The following is a 17,218-nucleotide window of genomic DNA, read 5'->3' as shown; positions in this document are numbered from 1 at the left end:
CTTGGAGTTGGTAACTTTTTTGGTTACCCACTAGTTGTTACACCCTGGATGCGATTTCTTGGGTCTGTGCTTTATCTATGACGTTGTGTAACAATGCTTTGTGATGTTATTTTCTGTCATGAGTGTTGTCTCAATCAATAACAGGAATAATGTTATTTGCAACAGAAACAGATAGTTTTCCAGATATGATATGAACGTTGTGGGAGAAAAAGGTCCGTAAGTTGTGGTAGTTGGTTATCATGTTTAACTCAGTAAGATAAGTCTCCTGTCGTTATACGATTTGAAAATTAACGTTCGAGTTATATAAACATGAAAACAAACCATCACTCGTTGGGGAACGTTTATGTATTGTCCATTTTCTAGGTAAAGAAAAAGCCAAATATAATAAACATTGTAATAGCATGTTTTAATTGAATTGCTTATTTATTTTAACAAGCACAGGAAAAATAACTGAAACGAAACAATGTATCAGTGAACGATACTAATCCCCCGGATTGCTGTTTAAGTTGGGAGATGGCATAATCTTAGCATTTAAGTGAACTTGACCTTTGAACATCGGGAGCCATTAAAAGTGAAGATTTTTAACAGTAGCCTTGACCTATCACCTTCCAACGTGAGACGTACCATAAATGGTGTACATGACAACTCGAAGTTATTGCATTTTTCTGTTTTTAGTAACGGTGACCTTGACTGTTGACTTTCCGACCTGAAAAGCTATAGCAAGTCCCTTCGGTAAGGAAGCACTATATGACGTTTGAGTGTAATCGGCCCAAGGGACACGAGTTGGAGCACATTAACCAAATTTTTATTTATAGCAACGGTGACCATGACCTTTGACTCTCGGACCTGAAAAGCAATTCCAAGCAAGACCCTTCAGTAAGAAGGAAATTTCAAGTTAAAAGTGCGAAAACCCAGATTGCAATGGTGACCTTGACTTTGGACCTTTGACACTTGGACCTGAAAAGCACTCCCAAGCAAGCATCATATGAAGTTGAAGCGTAATTCGCCAAAGAGAACTCAAGTGAGAGTGAGGAAACAGAATTTATATTTATAGCAATGCTGACCTTGATTAGGGGGGATAATAATTCTTGCAATATTTCAAGATTTGACATAATTTCTCATCATCATGAAGAATACAACTCCTGGAGCCAGATAAATCAACATCAAAATCAACTAAATTTTAGTAACAAGCACAGAGGCAAAGTATTGCAACATAGATGTAGAGCACTATATTTGGCAGCAATACTTTGCCATTCACAAATGTAGTGGTACATGCATATAAGCTAAAAGTCATCATTCCATGTTTTCGTCAACTAAAAGATAAGGTACAAACAAAGTTTGTCTTTGACCATGGTCAAAATGTATGTACAGAGAAATTATGTAGACTCATTCAGCATGTGACAGACACGTTGTGTTTAGACACATACCAACCATATTTTACTACACTGAAGGAGAGAGCTGAAATATTTAACTCTTTCATTCTGCCATTGTATAAATGAAAAGTCCAGAAACTACACCCCAGAGCAGCAAAAGAAACAAATCACATCTCAAAAACAAAAGAAACATTCATTCTTTGAAATATATGGATAAAAAGATAATAAGAGTCTCAGAAGCTCAATGGGCCTGAATCTCACACTTGTAATCTTAAAAGTGGACTAGACCAAAATAAAACTACATATAAAATATCACTATTTGATTCAAAAGACTCTATGAAAAGATTTAAACATATAGGACCAGTGACCTTAAAAGTTGAACAAGGGCATTAAATATAACACACTTTATAGTTTTTCATCCCAGCATACTTCTAAACTTTTGGTTATTCTTAAGAAGTCATCAAAAATTCATTAACACAGGCTTCTGGCCATATATTATCAACTTAAGCCTTGTGGTTATTCAGAAGAAGTTGTTTGAAATAAAATTTGATGGACGATGGAGGCCGCACCTTGGCATACACTCAATTGGCACTTCCGACACAAGTTCAGCTCATTACAAACACATCTCAGTTTTTCTGTTTCAAAATTGTTTTTGTCCTTCTTTTTTCCTGTGTGATCCAATTGTGTAGTGTTTTTTATTTTTTTCCATCCCAGTGGCTGTAGACAACTGTATTTGTTGATTGCTTTCATACAGTCCTTGTGCTTCAACTCCGTTTGTAAGTTTATCTTTTCCTGAAATTCTCTGCGAAGAGTGTCACTCTGACATGTGGACAATTTGACCTTCTCTGTAATGGCAAAAAAAAATTTAAAAAAACCCAAATCATTTTACAATATACTGTATGTACCAATTTTTGTTCAAATCATACATCTAAATTTTGACCAATCAGAAGCCTCCATTTAGTTACCATGGCATCCAAGCTTTTTGAAAATGTTACCATTATGTTTTAATTTTTGTTGATATCAGAAAACATCTTAATTTTGACCAATCAGAAGTCAGGAAATGACGGTGATTGTATTATACTATGTAAACAACAAAGAGGTGTAGAAGTCACCTAATTACAGACAGGATCGATATCGATGTTGATACTTCTATGGATTTAAATGACATTTCACTGTAATGTACACGTGATTCAACATTCTATATTTATTGTGGTATTTTTCAATATAGAGACTCTGCATACAAAAGTTCTCTAATGGGCAGTGTTGTTCATTGCAATAAGGTAAAATAAACAAATATTTCCCAAGTAATTGTTTGCCTTTCACTGAATGTGTGAGCTACAAAGATTTTGTAAAAGTGAAATTAACTGCAAGCTTTTACCAGAAAATATAGGACTTTGTCTGACAGCTATTCTGATTGCTTTGAGAACTTTTCCTCCATCCATTCCAATCTTCAATTTTGGTGATGCCTTCTTCAGAAATCTTTGAATGTAAATCTTGTCAGTGGCAAGATAGATCCTTTGTTCCTCTTCTCTGAGCTAAGAGTCTGTAATGCAGCGATGGACACATCATCTTTAAATCACTAAATCATGCTCCATTCACTTTCACACAATGTGAGGAATGCATCAGCATTTGATCCTGATTGAGTGTCAGCACATATCAAAGACATTGCCTTGCATTTACCTTTGCACTTTTTTCAACAGGTGTCCAATCCTTTCAGTGTCAGCAGATAAAAGGATTGCTTGCTTTGAGTTTTCCTTGTCAATTTTTCTCAACTGTCAGAAATCTTTGAATTTTGGTGATGTCCTCTGTCAGTGGCAAGATAGATCTGTTTGTTCCTTTCTCTGAGCTAAGAGTCTGTAATGCAGCGATGGACACATCATCGCTCCATTCACTTTCACACAATGTGAGGAATGCATCAGCATTTGATCCTGATTGAGTGTCAAGTGACATTGCCTTCTTTACCTTTGCACATTTTTTCAGCAGGTGTCCAATTTTCAGTGCCAGAGAAGGATTGCTGTACTTGTTGTTTTCTTCAACGTAACCGCAGAGCTTTCTTGTTGCATTTACAGCAAGTGGAAAATTTATCTCTGTGTCTTGTTTCCTTACCGAAATTAAAAACCGTCCAAGTTCTCTCATTTTTTGACTAACATGCGGATACAGATGAGGTAGGTGACCATGTTTCTGGAACAATTTTTCCCCTATACGTAAAATGACTGGGTCATTTCGCACAACCATAGTAATTTCATCGGTATTCATACCACTCAACACCTTTCTTTGAAGACCCTCACTGATCACAACTGAACTTGGCAGCAGAAGAGATGCCTGTGACTTTAATCTTTTTTGATTCCTATCATTTTTTCGAAATGGGCAAATTTTCCTATGTCTCCACAAATTTTTATCCAAGAAAAAGGCTAGACAATCTTCACAAGGCAGGTATTCTTTTGCTGCGGTTGTTGTTTCATCTTTTCTTGTCCATGTAACCAATGTTCCAGTTCCATTCTTTAGCACTTCAACATTATGTTTATAATCTCCACTATTCCTGTGTTTCATCAATGCCAATTTTCTTTTTTCTGACTTCAAGGGTAAGGACAAGATCCGTTGCACCTCCATTTCCTGTTTGTGGGGTCCTAGATAATGTTTGGTAATGTTTGTAAATCCTTCTCCACAGTACATTCAATAATGAATTTTATCCCAAATTCTGATGCCATCCTTATTTTTGCTTGCCTGTACTCTAACAGGATCTATGCCAGTTGCTGCTACTGTCAATGGTTTCTGTTCTTTTTCAGTAATTATATGCCAATGCTTCAACTGACTTGGAAACACTTAATTCTGATATCCCTGATGACTGACACAGGATCTATGCACTGCACACTTGTATCATCTTCAAAAAAAAAAAAAGCCATGAAAGCCTCAAATCTCTTTACCCAGTCACGATCAATTAAAGGTCTGTCACAATTCAGCCCAGGTGGGGATGCCAGCCTGCAGGAAAATGTGTACAGATGGAGATCGACAGGTTATAACATCAGCTCTCCAAAATTTTGACATTAAATATGCATTCAATGCCTACATCATTTCCAGTCAAACCACAAAATATCACTGAAATCAGAAACATTTAAAATTCATTACATTATTACCATGTTTTCCTCTGCAGTAAATTTGTATTCATCTAATGGCTGCACACTGTATAATGAAAGTGAATCAAAGACCCAGTCACGAACTACTGTCACAATTCCAGTCTTCTTGTAAATCTCTGAAAATAAAATATCAAATACATTGAGATAGCATTATGATTTGAGTGTCTAACAAATCAAGAAATGTATGAACCTTCCATCATTCCTATGTCAACAGATGTTCCAAATTCTGATTCTAGGCCTTATAACAAGAGAACCCAAGATCTAGACAGATAATGGATTGGCACACACCATTACAAGGTCTGTCTAAAATTCTCTGCCAAAATGTATAACTGGAGTGTGGTGTGGTAGGGGGGATAGATGGTGGATAATATCAAACAATACTGCAAAACTCCCAAGAACTTTACCTAAAAGACAAAAAACTGACCGATCACAAAATATGACTAACCAATAAAAGTATGATCATTCTGTGTACCTCTGACCATGTCTTGTACTGAACGTGTGTGTATACATATATTGTATACATACCTCCAGTTAACTTAACATATTGTATGTCGTATCTAAAAAAAAATACAAATTTTAACCAACACTCCTTATAGGTAATTAACTCCCTGTGTGTCTTTGCGTATTTATAAATAATTTCTTACAAATGTATTTACCAGAGTATTTTTCAACATCCTCAGGTGTCACATCATCATCTTCAGTACATGTCACTATAAGCTGTTTCACATGTTTGTTTGAGAAATCTGAGAGACTTCGTGCTACGGTACCTCCACATTCAAGTAGCAATTTTGTCATAGTAACTACAAAGAATAATGTAAGTTCTTGAAAATTGCAACAATTAACATTGATACACCAATGTGTTTAAACTCTTTGTACGAAAAAAATATTTAAATTCATCCATGGACAATTCATGATAATAAAATTACCTGTATGATATCCTGAACTTTCAATTATTCATAATAATTCTGATCTATGTATATGTATCTTGTATATCTTACATAGATGATTTAATAGGGCTATTCTACTTAAATTCATACTCCAAACCATGGATGTCATTATTGTTTTTATTATTAAAGTGTTTTTTTGTTGTTTTTTTCCCCAACATACCGTATGACCTGGGGTTAAAATTTTGTTCTAAACCCAAACATCAAACCAATATGATTTATTCTAAAAACTTTTGGTGTTGGCTATACATTTAAATGGAATATTCCTGATAAAAATTAAAGTCAAGAAAAATAATCAAAGTAATTGCAAGTAAATGCATACACACCTGTGTCAATATCTTTACTTGATTTTTCATCACAGTATATTTCATACCCTGTCAGCAGCGACGAACCCGTCATGCGTGAAGCTTTTGGCCTTTGAATTTTTGTTCCAGTTGTAGAATCCCCAATTATCTCATAATCTTCCTAGTGAAAGTAAAAGCAAAACTGATTCTCTTAATAATCTAGTATGTTTTTTGTTTTATCTAAAACATGGCACTATAGATATTTGTACACTGTAGCATATTCAATATGAATACCCATTGAGGTTTGTAACAGATTTTACAAGTCTTCTCTTCTTTCCATATCTTATCCAACATGTGTTTGATTCTAAGATAACCAACAAATTAAAGTCTTGCCAAAACTTAAACGTCAAACACAGCATTATTATTTTTTCTATTACTTTAACCTTAAACAGTCATTATTTCATTATCTTTGCATATAAGATTATCTACTGGATTGATTGTAATCGTACAATAATTGTTGGATTTCATCGTCTTTTCTTGACCCAAGGATATTTAGCCTTGGCCTTCAATAAATATCATCCTCTCAACATATTTTTGTTTCCTGCCGCTTCATTATTTTATTGTGAAAGGGCAAATATAGAATAAAAACTGCAAGAATTTCCTAGGACATCTCGTTATAACAAAGTTTAATATATCTCTGGTAACAGGTGTCCTGCTTGCTTGCTGTCTTCTATCCACTTATAATCTAGAATCCAGCAATGATTAGCAATGGCAAAAAAATATTTCACTGTTCTTGTGGCAATACGTATTGGATCTGAAAGACAAATAATGTAAATATTGGTACAGTTGTATAATGTTTCTTAATAATGTTTTATGAACAAAGGACAATTTTTTCTCCAAAACAACAGAAATCAATTATTTTGAAAAAAAAATATGTACCTTTTAAAGCATTTTGCATAACTGAACTGACATTTCACACAATTCTTAACTTTCATAATCCACAGCAAGATATCAATTCAAAAGGCCCGGAGAAGAAATTATTGAGGAAATCTCACTTACTTGGCCTTTGACCTTGAGTGACCTAATGGCAGTGAACTGCACATCCACTGAAGATGGTGCCAGTATACCGCATGTTTTGTTTATACATGTATATCAGACTTTCATTTTTGGGCTACTAGAAGATCCAGCAACTTTTACTTACAAAATTGAACCCAAAAATAGCTTCAAATCAAATAAAGATTATTTGCTACAGTAATTCTTGAGAAGAATTTGAAAATGTGGAGTGGCTAACAACAGACGACAGAAAATAAAGAAGATGGCAATTTCTTACATAGCTGTCCATGTAAGATGTAGTTTTTTCAATGATGTAAGGTCATGTAAGATGAATGGATCCTGCATGGGTATGACATCACAATGACGTCATGATATGGGAAGTTGAAGTCATTTTACACCATTTTGCTGAATCTTAATTTTCAGTTCAAGATGCTAATTTACAACTATTGCTGTGTTCGTTCAAATGTGTTCATACTTTTAGTATAAACCAAAACCTGCTTGTTCCAGTAGTATAGATAATTTTAAAATTGGTTCATCAAAGAAGTTGATGTTCAGCCCAAAGATTGCTGCTACCCATCTCGATAAAATAAATAGGTATGCTATGTAAGAAAATAACACCATGATATGTTTAAATTATGTAGGATAGAAATATCCCACCCTCAGGTATATAATTTGTGTTCAAAAACCTCCACAAACCTCGTTTTTTTGCCTCAAATTCTGTACCCTCTGATGTGATATTTCTATCCTAGACATATACATATGATATGTTATTGATATAGTCTAACTAGCTTGAGCCTTCAGTTTAGGTAAACTTGAAATGCATACAACATAAATATTTACATATATATATGTATTAAGCAGTAACAAAAACTTGACAATGAGTACCTGTGTGCACAACAACATGTGTTACACATGGACTGAATTCTCTGTAATATTGCACGTCATTCTCTGATGCTACCATCCAGGTTTCCTTCTGTCAGAAAAACAAATTGTTTATTATATTTTAAAAACTAAAACTGTATTTTCCTACTTTAATTAGAAGAATGCTATGTAATAAAAGAATAAACATTGAAATTCAATATTCCAGAGTTTACAGTGGATAAAAATTCTGTGAAACTACAAGTGGACTTATATGTTGAGATCCAACATATCTGTCTAGAAACCAGAAATGGTTTCATTTTCATTTAAGAAACTGGCATATTTTGTTTGAAACGTGTCTCTCTATTAATTGTTCATAGAATCAAAGGAATACCATTATTGATGCTTTATCTATCTTTTGATATATCTAGTTTATATTAAAGATCATGATAGAACTGATAAAACAAATTCATCAGAAAATAGAATCATTTCACCTTCCCATTTCAGCTATCTACTTGTTTGAATCTAATATTATTAAATGTTTACCAATTGATCAGGAGTAAGTCCAGAACATAGTATGCCTCAACAAGAAACAGTTTCTGACAGCAGCACTTCCGACACACATGGAGACTCGGATGATGCAACCATTTCTGTACATGGGTCCTCCTGTGTGATGGTAACTTCTGTTGTAACTGTTGCCTCAGGTTTCGGAAGGTTATTTTCTGAAGACACACATGGGGACTCGGATGATGCAACCATTACTGTACATGGGTCCTCCTGTGTGATGGTAACTTCTGTTGTAACTGGTGCCTCAGGTTTCGGAAGGTTATTTTCTGAAGACACACATGGGGACTCGGATGATGCAACCATTTCTGTACATGGGTCCTCCTGTGTGATGGTAACTTCTGTTGTAACTGGTGCCTCAGGTTTCGGAAGGTTATTTTCTGAAGACACACATGGGGACTCGGATGATGCAACCATTTCTGTACATGGGTCCTCCTGTGTGATGGTAACTTCTGTTGTAACTGGTGCCTCAGGTTTCGGAAGGTTATTTTCTGAAGACACACATGGGGACTCGGATGATGCAACCATTTCTGTACATGGGTCCTCCTGTGTGATGGTAACTTCTGTTGTAACTGGTGCCTCAGGTTTCGGAAGGTTATTTTCTGAAGACACACATGGGGACTCGGATGATGCAACCATTTCTGTACATGGGTCCTCCTGTGTGATGGTAACTTCTGTTGTAACTGGTGCCTTAGGTTTCAGAAGGTTATTTTCTGAAGACACACATGGGGACTCGGAACTTTCTGTACATGGGTCCTCCTGTGTGATGGTAACTCACACATGGGGACATGTTGTAACCTCATGGTTTCGTAACTGGTGCCTTAGGTTTCTGAAGGTTATTTTCTGAAGACACACATGGGGACTCGGATGATGCAACCATTTCTGTACATGGGTCCTCCTGTGTGATGGTAACTTCTGTTGTAACTGATGCCTTAGGTTTCATCAGGTCATTTGCTGTAAGTAGTTCCATTGAATTAGATAATTTATTATCAAATACATAGATGTATATATTTGCTTCAAATAATACAGGAAATAATGATTAGGTCATGACACTATTACACTTACTGCTCTGTATGATCCTTCCGAGGTCATCTTTAAATTTTTTTCTCATGGTTCTAGAAAGCTTTGCTGTAAAAGAAAAAATCTAGACTGAGGTCTACATATTTAAGTAAATGGAAGCAGACATACTTTCTATAAGATACCAGCTTTTACCACAGGAAATGTAACACTTTACAAGTCATGCCCTGTTTCATTAAAACAAAAAGGTTTTCTTAATTCAGTTTTAATGCAAAGCAACTCCATCCATTTTAGACAGCTTTTTCTTTTTTCACTTCTTCAAATAGTTTAAAATCAATTACATGTAATATGCATTATAAAATGTACTTTTCAATATATGAATTACGAAAAATAAAATCAGAAACAAAGTTAATGATCTGAAATGAAATAAGGCTTAGTTATCTCAAAGTGTTAAAGTGTACTATGAACAAAAATTGATGTGAATAAACAATTACCACATACCTTGCCAATTCTAACATGTAATGTGGCTATGTCATATTGATACTGCATAAAACATGTGTAATACCACTATTGTGATGTCATAAAAATACGACGTCACAAAATTGTCTCAGTTGTGGAAATTGTTTCCGTCGTAGTAAAAAGCCTTTCTTATAGGGAAATAAATTCTAGTTTTGGCATATTTCTCATGGAAAGTTAAACAAATTTCATATTACACTGACACTCATGTAAGATTCTTTATTTATTCTATATGATCCAAACTCAAAGAGGTTGAAAACAGCATGAAAATAGATTGATTCATTTAGACAGCATCTGCTTGTGTGTCCAAACACCTGTATACAGCACATTACCCCCTCATAAAGGATGCATTTCGTCATTAAATTTGTAAAAAGTAATTTCTTTATATGTATATATGTAGCACTTTAAAGATTACCTAACAGAATTTATGACATAACTAACTGAATACTCCTGCATATTGAACACACTATCAAATGATTATCTTCAAGTATAATTCTATAGGGCAGTTTTGACAGCATTGAATTTATGTCACAAATGTGGGCTACCAATATCAAGACAATCGTCCCGAGTAAAGGGTGTGTTTTTTTCAAATAAATCACAATATCTGGGAATTGAAGTTAACTATGATGGTTGCACTTTCTTTTTATTGTATAATATTAAGTATTTTCATACTTCATATAGCAAAACGTTCAGGGTACACTATAACTCTACAAACATCTAAACTTTAAAACTTAATCAAACTTTGGGTAACTGAACAAAAGTGAAATAACCACCCATAATTAAAAAGGAAATGAAATAAAAGAGGCTCACATCAATACAGTTATTAACGGTTCTACTAACTCAGTGTTATAAAGGGAATAAAACAAAGATTTTAATGTAGATAATGAAAAGTTTTGTACATTAAATTTGAGAATTCTTCGAAGATTAAATATATTAAGAATATGTTGACTGTATAACCCTGATGACATTGCTGTACAAGATGAAACACCTATCTATACATTGTTCCAATTTGGAATTCAAATGTCAACCTCTTTAAAGTAAAAGTTATATTTTGAATGTATACAAGACTGGAGATAATGTACCAAGAGCCACTTTATCTCAATTCTTAAGTTATAATTTCAAAGTTACATCAAAATGATATATTTGTATGTGTAATTTATTCAACATTGTCATTAAATGCTGAAAAAAATCAGAAATTTCAATAAATCACAGTCCCAACAAACATAATATCATGGCTATTGGTCATACTGGATGTAAACTGTGTTGTACTACCAAAAATTTACAATATTTGGTCAGGATATGAGCTTTACAAAACATATTTCATGGGATTACTGCATGAGAATGTAACAATAAAGACTCCTCCCCACTTCTTGCTGTCTAAATATTTTTTTGAGATGAATTTAAAAATTCAATTTGAATAAATTCCTGAACTGTGAAGAATATCTTGCTCCCTACATATTACATCTGAACTATTATTCACAAGAGGCATAAATTTAAAGCAATCACTGCTTCTCAGAGACCATTTTGTTCAAATACTGAAATATTGGTAATGCATAATGATAAAAGAACTTGAAATCGTTAACATCAAAATAAACTCCCTGAATTGTTCACGTTACCTAGGGATTTATTGATCTGTGAATTATCTTCACATGCACCTTTCCATTCACACCAATTATTTTGTGTTAATGGGATACTGAAAGAAGATACAACATGTTTCATACTATTTAAATGTTACATGAATGTTAACAGGAACAGCATAGACATTATTACTTTCCTCACATTCTACATTGATGTGTCCCAAGGCATATTGCATATTTCCACATAATCTATAGGTATATTTCACTTCTAATCATTTGACCAATAGCTGATATGATTTTATTTTTACCGAAGTTGGTTGTCTGTTTCCGACTATTAGACATTCCGTTTTACCTATTCTGATATACTTATATTTGGTTCTTTCCTTCTTGGTTAGGAGACCAATCTTTATTCGGAAATAATTGGGGAGACATGATAACATCATACTTCTACACACAACAAACATTCACACTAATGAATACCAAGTTACATGTTTTTATTTGATGCTCAAAACAACCATTCAGCCTTAAGGTATACTACCTACCTGACATCATCTTCTTCTCCAAAGAAAGTTCCATTTCCTTGCTCATCCACAAAGCCCGGCCACCATACCACTTTTTCTAGTTTAATCCAAATGTATTGTGACAAAGTGCTACATGCAGGACCATCTATAAAAACACAAACAGTATCATATTTTAGGTAAATTTTCCAATTATAATTGCTGTGCAAGTTTTCACATTTGTTGGCAAAAAATGAAAAAAAAAGTGGGTTTACAAAATCATGAAACATTTCTTTGTATACCACAGATATCACATATATGACATATTTGTGAAATCTCATTACATAAGATACATATATACAGACCAAATCTGATTGGTATCTCTCCATTGGAACAGGAGAAGAAAGATTTTTAATGTTTTACCTCAATTTCCTCAATTGCCAACCCCCATCCCCAAGGGGGCCACACCCATCATTTATACAAAATTGAATCTTCTTTGCCCAAGGATTCTCCAGAGCAAATTTAGTAAAATCTACTGGGCCGCTCAGGACTAATAGCGTTTTAAAAGAAAAGTAGACTTTGGTTCGATTCCAGGCAGAAGCATACGCATGAAAGTATCTCTGCTACAATTATACTATCTTTATTCAGTCTACATGAAAACAGTTGCATACTGGCCATCAATAGCATTTGTAACTTATGGGAACAGTTGTATTGAAGGATATAAAACTTAACTGGTCTATCATTAATTTTCACATCATTAACTACAATTTTACTGACCTAACTGGAGCTACATTTGTAGTAATGAACTTGCATACAAGATAATATATATATAATTTATTCAATTTACATCAATGAAGTTATTTCAACTTATTATACATTAATTGCTCTTCTTTGTCAGGGTATTGTTAGTGTGCAGGTGTCTAATTCTTATCTTGTGAGGAAACTTGAGTGCCAATGGAGATCTAGAGAAAATCAGTGGTGTGGCAAGCGACCCATACCGTCCAGCCAGTGAATCGGAATTCAGTGTCTTTGTGAAAGGCAGGTGCGCTATCCACTGCACCACCCTGTGTACTTTGTTGAAAGTATAATTATATGTATATGACAGCAAGATACCAGTTTTTATCTGCTTCCTTTTTGAGGTTGTTCCTTCCTGTTCTCCTCTTCTCTTTCTCCCCATACTATAGGCCTAGTGAGTGTCGGCACTGTAATTTAACCAGAAAAAACTTTGTGTAACAGACAATCAGTGCACATACATGTAAACAAAAAGAATAGGCCCAGTTCATATTTGTTTACCATAAACATATACTTTTTCGATTTCTAACTCGATCCCTGATAGTATTTGTCAAAAATGCATCAATCACCTAGTGTAAAAGTAGAGGTTATAGGTGGTCTTACAAGCTCAGTCTATGGAGAACTTCTCTTATAGTCTTATTGGTAGGATGTTCACCATGAGAGCGAAAGGTCGCTAGTTCGAGCCCCAGCACGGGCAGACATTTTTCATTACTCCCTTCTGTACACATTTTTTACATAGGTCCATGTCTTTTATTTGTTAAAATTGGGAGCTCTGTCCCCAACCCCCTGTCTTTTATTTGTTTCCCAGAATTACTGTAGAGTCCTTAATAGCATACTTAATTGAACTGATACTTATCTTAAATTTAGCAGAAAAATGTAAATTAACTGCCTTCCGAGGACCTACGTAACAGATTCTACCCCTCCCTCCTACTACACATAAAATAAAGAGAAAAACACACCATGCAAGGCAAAAATTTCAAATGTTCCTCTTCAGTCCAGAAATACATGTATACTTGTAAAGATACGGCGGAATTGTTGAAGCAACTAACGTTACGCATCATTGACAATATTTACAACCATACAACTTAAATCCTTATCGACAATAAAGGTTGATACTTTTAGCAGTGTTTTTACCGAAAACACAAACAACAGATATTCTTTGCTGTTTTCTAAGAAATCTAACCCATGAAATGTGCAATAACATATGCACTGATCAAAACTCCGGTACTGTTTCATACAAATGTACCCAACAGCTTTTCGTTGATCCGTCATGTTTGAACAAATGGCGGATACTACTATTACGGTTTCGCCCGAAATTCAGTTTGCCCAGGGGAAGTTGTTTCGCTTCTATTGAACATTAGGTCTATAACAAAAAATAAAGTTAAGGCAAAATAGGACTAACAAAACCATCATAGAATTTGAGTTGGGGGATAGGAATCACTTGGTGCGAAATGACTCTGGGCGAACGAGATTATGGCGAAAGGTCCTGCTTGTTTTTCAAACACCTGTAACAGTAACATTAGGACTACCTCGCTAAGCGTGTGTTATGAACTAAGTTAGAACTGAAAGCTACCTATATCTTTGGATTTAAAATTAGCTATTCATTCAATCAGTTATTTAATATACTCTAACTCACCTGAATCTTCAAAGTCCACTTATTTTTTAATCATTCAGGCCCTATTACCTCGGCAAGCCGGTATTCTGTTTCCGATTGTCTATTTTAATAAATTCAATAAATTGATCTTCACGATTCGATATATGAATACAAAGTGATTTATTGTCATAAGGAATTATTCGTGTTTGCTGATAATCAATTATCGATTTTTTTTCTTACACTTTAAATTAATTCGTAATAATATGGGTATTATATTTATGTACACGTAAATGCCCAGTTCATGCTATTTATATTTGCTGAAAATGAGCTAGACATCCACACATTTTCAAAGTTCAAATACGATTTATTTTGTGTGAAACTGGCTAATGAGCCAACTGTTCATATGGAAATCTATGTGAAATTGTTTTCCCGTTTTTGTGTGTGTGTGTTTTTTTTAATAATTTATTTATTTTAAAATTATTGTCTCAGTTATAAACAACAGAAACGTTTGATTTTCCTTAATCTTGTAGATTTAATTCTGTTTTTGAATTTGGACATGGTTCTTACTGGAAACGAAAATCTGCCTGTAGATACGAATTACATATTTAGATATATTTCTTCAAATTAGGCAATAAAATGTTTTCTGAGGTCAGAGATCTATCTTACTGTATGTATATAATGATAGATATATGACCTCTATGTTCGACAAATGTTGTAAATATATTTTGTCTTGGGAAAGGGTCTAATTAATGTTGTAATAACTTGTGTCCAATGCTATATCTGATAATTATGGTGATAAAAATCATTAAATCAAAATATTTTTCCGTTCTGTTTTCACTATTGCTTTGTAAAAGTATATGTTCTTTACTCTTCAAATATCATGTCATTAACACTTTTCAATGTAGTACGGTAAAATTTCAAGATTTTTCTTAATTGGTTTTGTTGGCAAGATCGTAGATTTTTTCTCATTATTGTTTGTTTGTTTTTTTTTTCTTAAGTATTCCATTATTTTTGGCATATGCATATTCTTTTGCGCTCTAAGAACAAGGACTGGTGATCCAAGCTATCGGCTATCACTCATCTTTGTTAGGCCCCGGCGGGCGTCAGTGAAACCAAGGGAAGTAACTCCGAGAGATCAGTATGTTACACTAAACAATGGTTGGAGTGGTTATGTCCCTTGTAAATTAAAACAAAAAAACATTTTAAAAAGTAAATTTTATGATACCATATAATTTTGATCATTTTTTTCTTTTTCCACAATTAAGAAAATAGTTATTTCAAAGTCACTCCTGCATCAATATGATGTTTTGCTGTAAATACTATTAATTGTTATGAATCATTTTTTTAATAATGTAAATTTTGTAAACTTGAGGTTAGGATGGACATAGAATTATTCATAACACGCAAATCATTGAGGTGAAGCATACTTACCTGGTACAGGGGATACCGTGATCAGCAAGGCGGTTCCCCCAGGTCGAGGCCCTTCCATTGCACTCCGGTCGGGCTGAACCCTGCGATAATCCCAAATGCGGATTACTCGGGTACGCTATTTTTAAGTGTGGGGGTCTGCGTTCGCGCTAACCCCTGACCATAAAAATCCAAAGTTAAGAATTTACTCCCTGAAATGAACATTCGTCCCAACTCGCGGTATTTACGTAATCGAACAGATGCTGATTCCAGCAAGTGCACGTATACTGGATAAAACAAACACGTCAAAAGCAAAATGTATTGGGCAGTCGAAGATCTATTGATGTTGATGAAATGTGGCATTAGTTAAGCAGTATAGCAGTTCTTTATTCTTATTCGAGAAATTTTGTAGTGTGTAGACGTATAATTTAGTAGATTGCATTGTGTATATGGCTATAAGACCACCTTTTCACCGTAAAAAGGAACATTTAATTTTTTTTTTACCATAATGTTTTTGATTTAATAACTCTCTGTTTCGAATACATTCATTTATTATGATAATAGCTCCATTTTTAAGAGATTCAAGATTCCATCTGAGAAGTGATGAGCGGCAATTACACAGAAGAACATAATATACCAATTATTTTTTAAAGAAAATACAGGGGGGAATGAATTCTTAGAGTAAAAAGAAATAAAAAATATAGTGGACGACCACGACGAGACTCGAACTCGCAATCTTCCGATTCGAAGTCGGACGCCTTATCCATTAGGCCACGCGGTCCACACGAACACTACTTCCCAATTAACTATATAGACGTAATCAATGTAGTTCGGTGTACTATTTTTATACATATTACAATTGCATTATTTAAATTTACTCCAAAATGTTTTCATTGAGTAAAGCTTGAAGATCTCATCTTACCCAGCTCTCCATATCAACAACAACACTGATTATAAACATGAAATGAAGTAAGTGGAATTATTTCCAGAGTTACTTCCCTTCTACCGATGGAACAAAGAAGGTTGTTTTCAGGAGTCCGTGGTAACCGCGGACCATCTTGTTTGTAAGCAAATTTTCGGCTGAGACGTATACGTCTCTGGTTTTAGCCAAGGGAAAATTGTTAAAATCATATGACTTAAACCGCTACATACAATGTCGCCAAAAGATTTTTTTTCTAACTGTATATGTCCAACATGGCATTACAACGTTCTTGAATCATTTTAAATGGGTAAAACGGTGAATCAGTTTATATAGGAATTAGTGGCCTTAATTGACCATGGTCTTTGACCACGCTCAAGCTTACCAGGGAATATTTTCCTTCCGCTACAGCTGTAATCTCTCCACTAAATCCTACCGTTATAGCTTTGTCGCTATGTCGAAATGTCGTTTTTCATTTCTTATTCATTACGTCAATTATATATGAATGTAACAAGGTCAAATTTATTAAGTTGATGTATTGATTGTCACTTGGACCAGAGACATATATAACACACATGTGATATATACGTCTCTGCTGGGACGTATAATACGGTATTATACGTCCCTGATTGTCAAATTCTGTTGGATATTTTGTCGTTTAGTACAATATACTGAATTAGTTGTGTTTT

The 17,218-nt window shown here is 34.3% G+C and overlaps 2 non-coding genes across 2 annotated transcripts; one reads left to right on the top strand and one right to left on the bottom strand.

Moving 5' to 3' along the window:
- The first annotated feature begins 15,626 nt into the window (after positions 1–15,626).
- On the top strand, positions 15,627–15,790 carry LOC132554495 (U1 spliceosomal RNA). Its single transcript, XR_009554400.1, has one exon. It is a non-coding gene; the product is annotated as a U1 spliceosomal RNA (small nuclear RNA).
- Positions 15,791–16,318: 528 nt separating this feature from the next.
- Trnar-ucg (transfer RNA arginine (anticodon UCG)) lies at positions 16,319–16,391 on the bottom strand. Its single transcript has one exon. It is a non-coding gene; the product is annotated as a tRNA-Arg (tRNA).
- Between the last annotated feature and the right edge of the window lie 827 nt (positions 16,392–17,218).

The sequence above is a fragment of the Ylistrum balloti genome, unplaced genomic scaffold (assembly GCF_031769215.1).
Source record: "Ylistrum balloti isolate Yb309-2 unplaced genomic scaffold, AGI_CSIRO_Ybal_v1 Utg370410, whole genome shotgun sequence".
Classification (NCBI taxonomy): domain Eukaryota; kingdom Metazoa; phylum Mollusca; class Bivalvia; order Pectinida; family Pectinidae; genus Ylistrum; species Ylistrum balloti.
The sequence above is the reverse complement of the archived record's forward strand: the minus strand, read 5'-3'. Positions and strand labels throughout refer to the sequence as shown.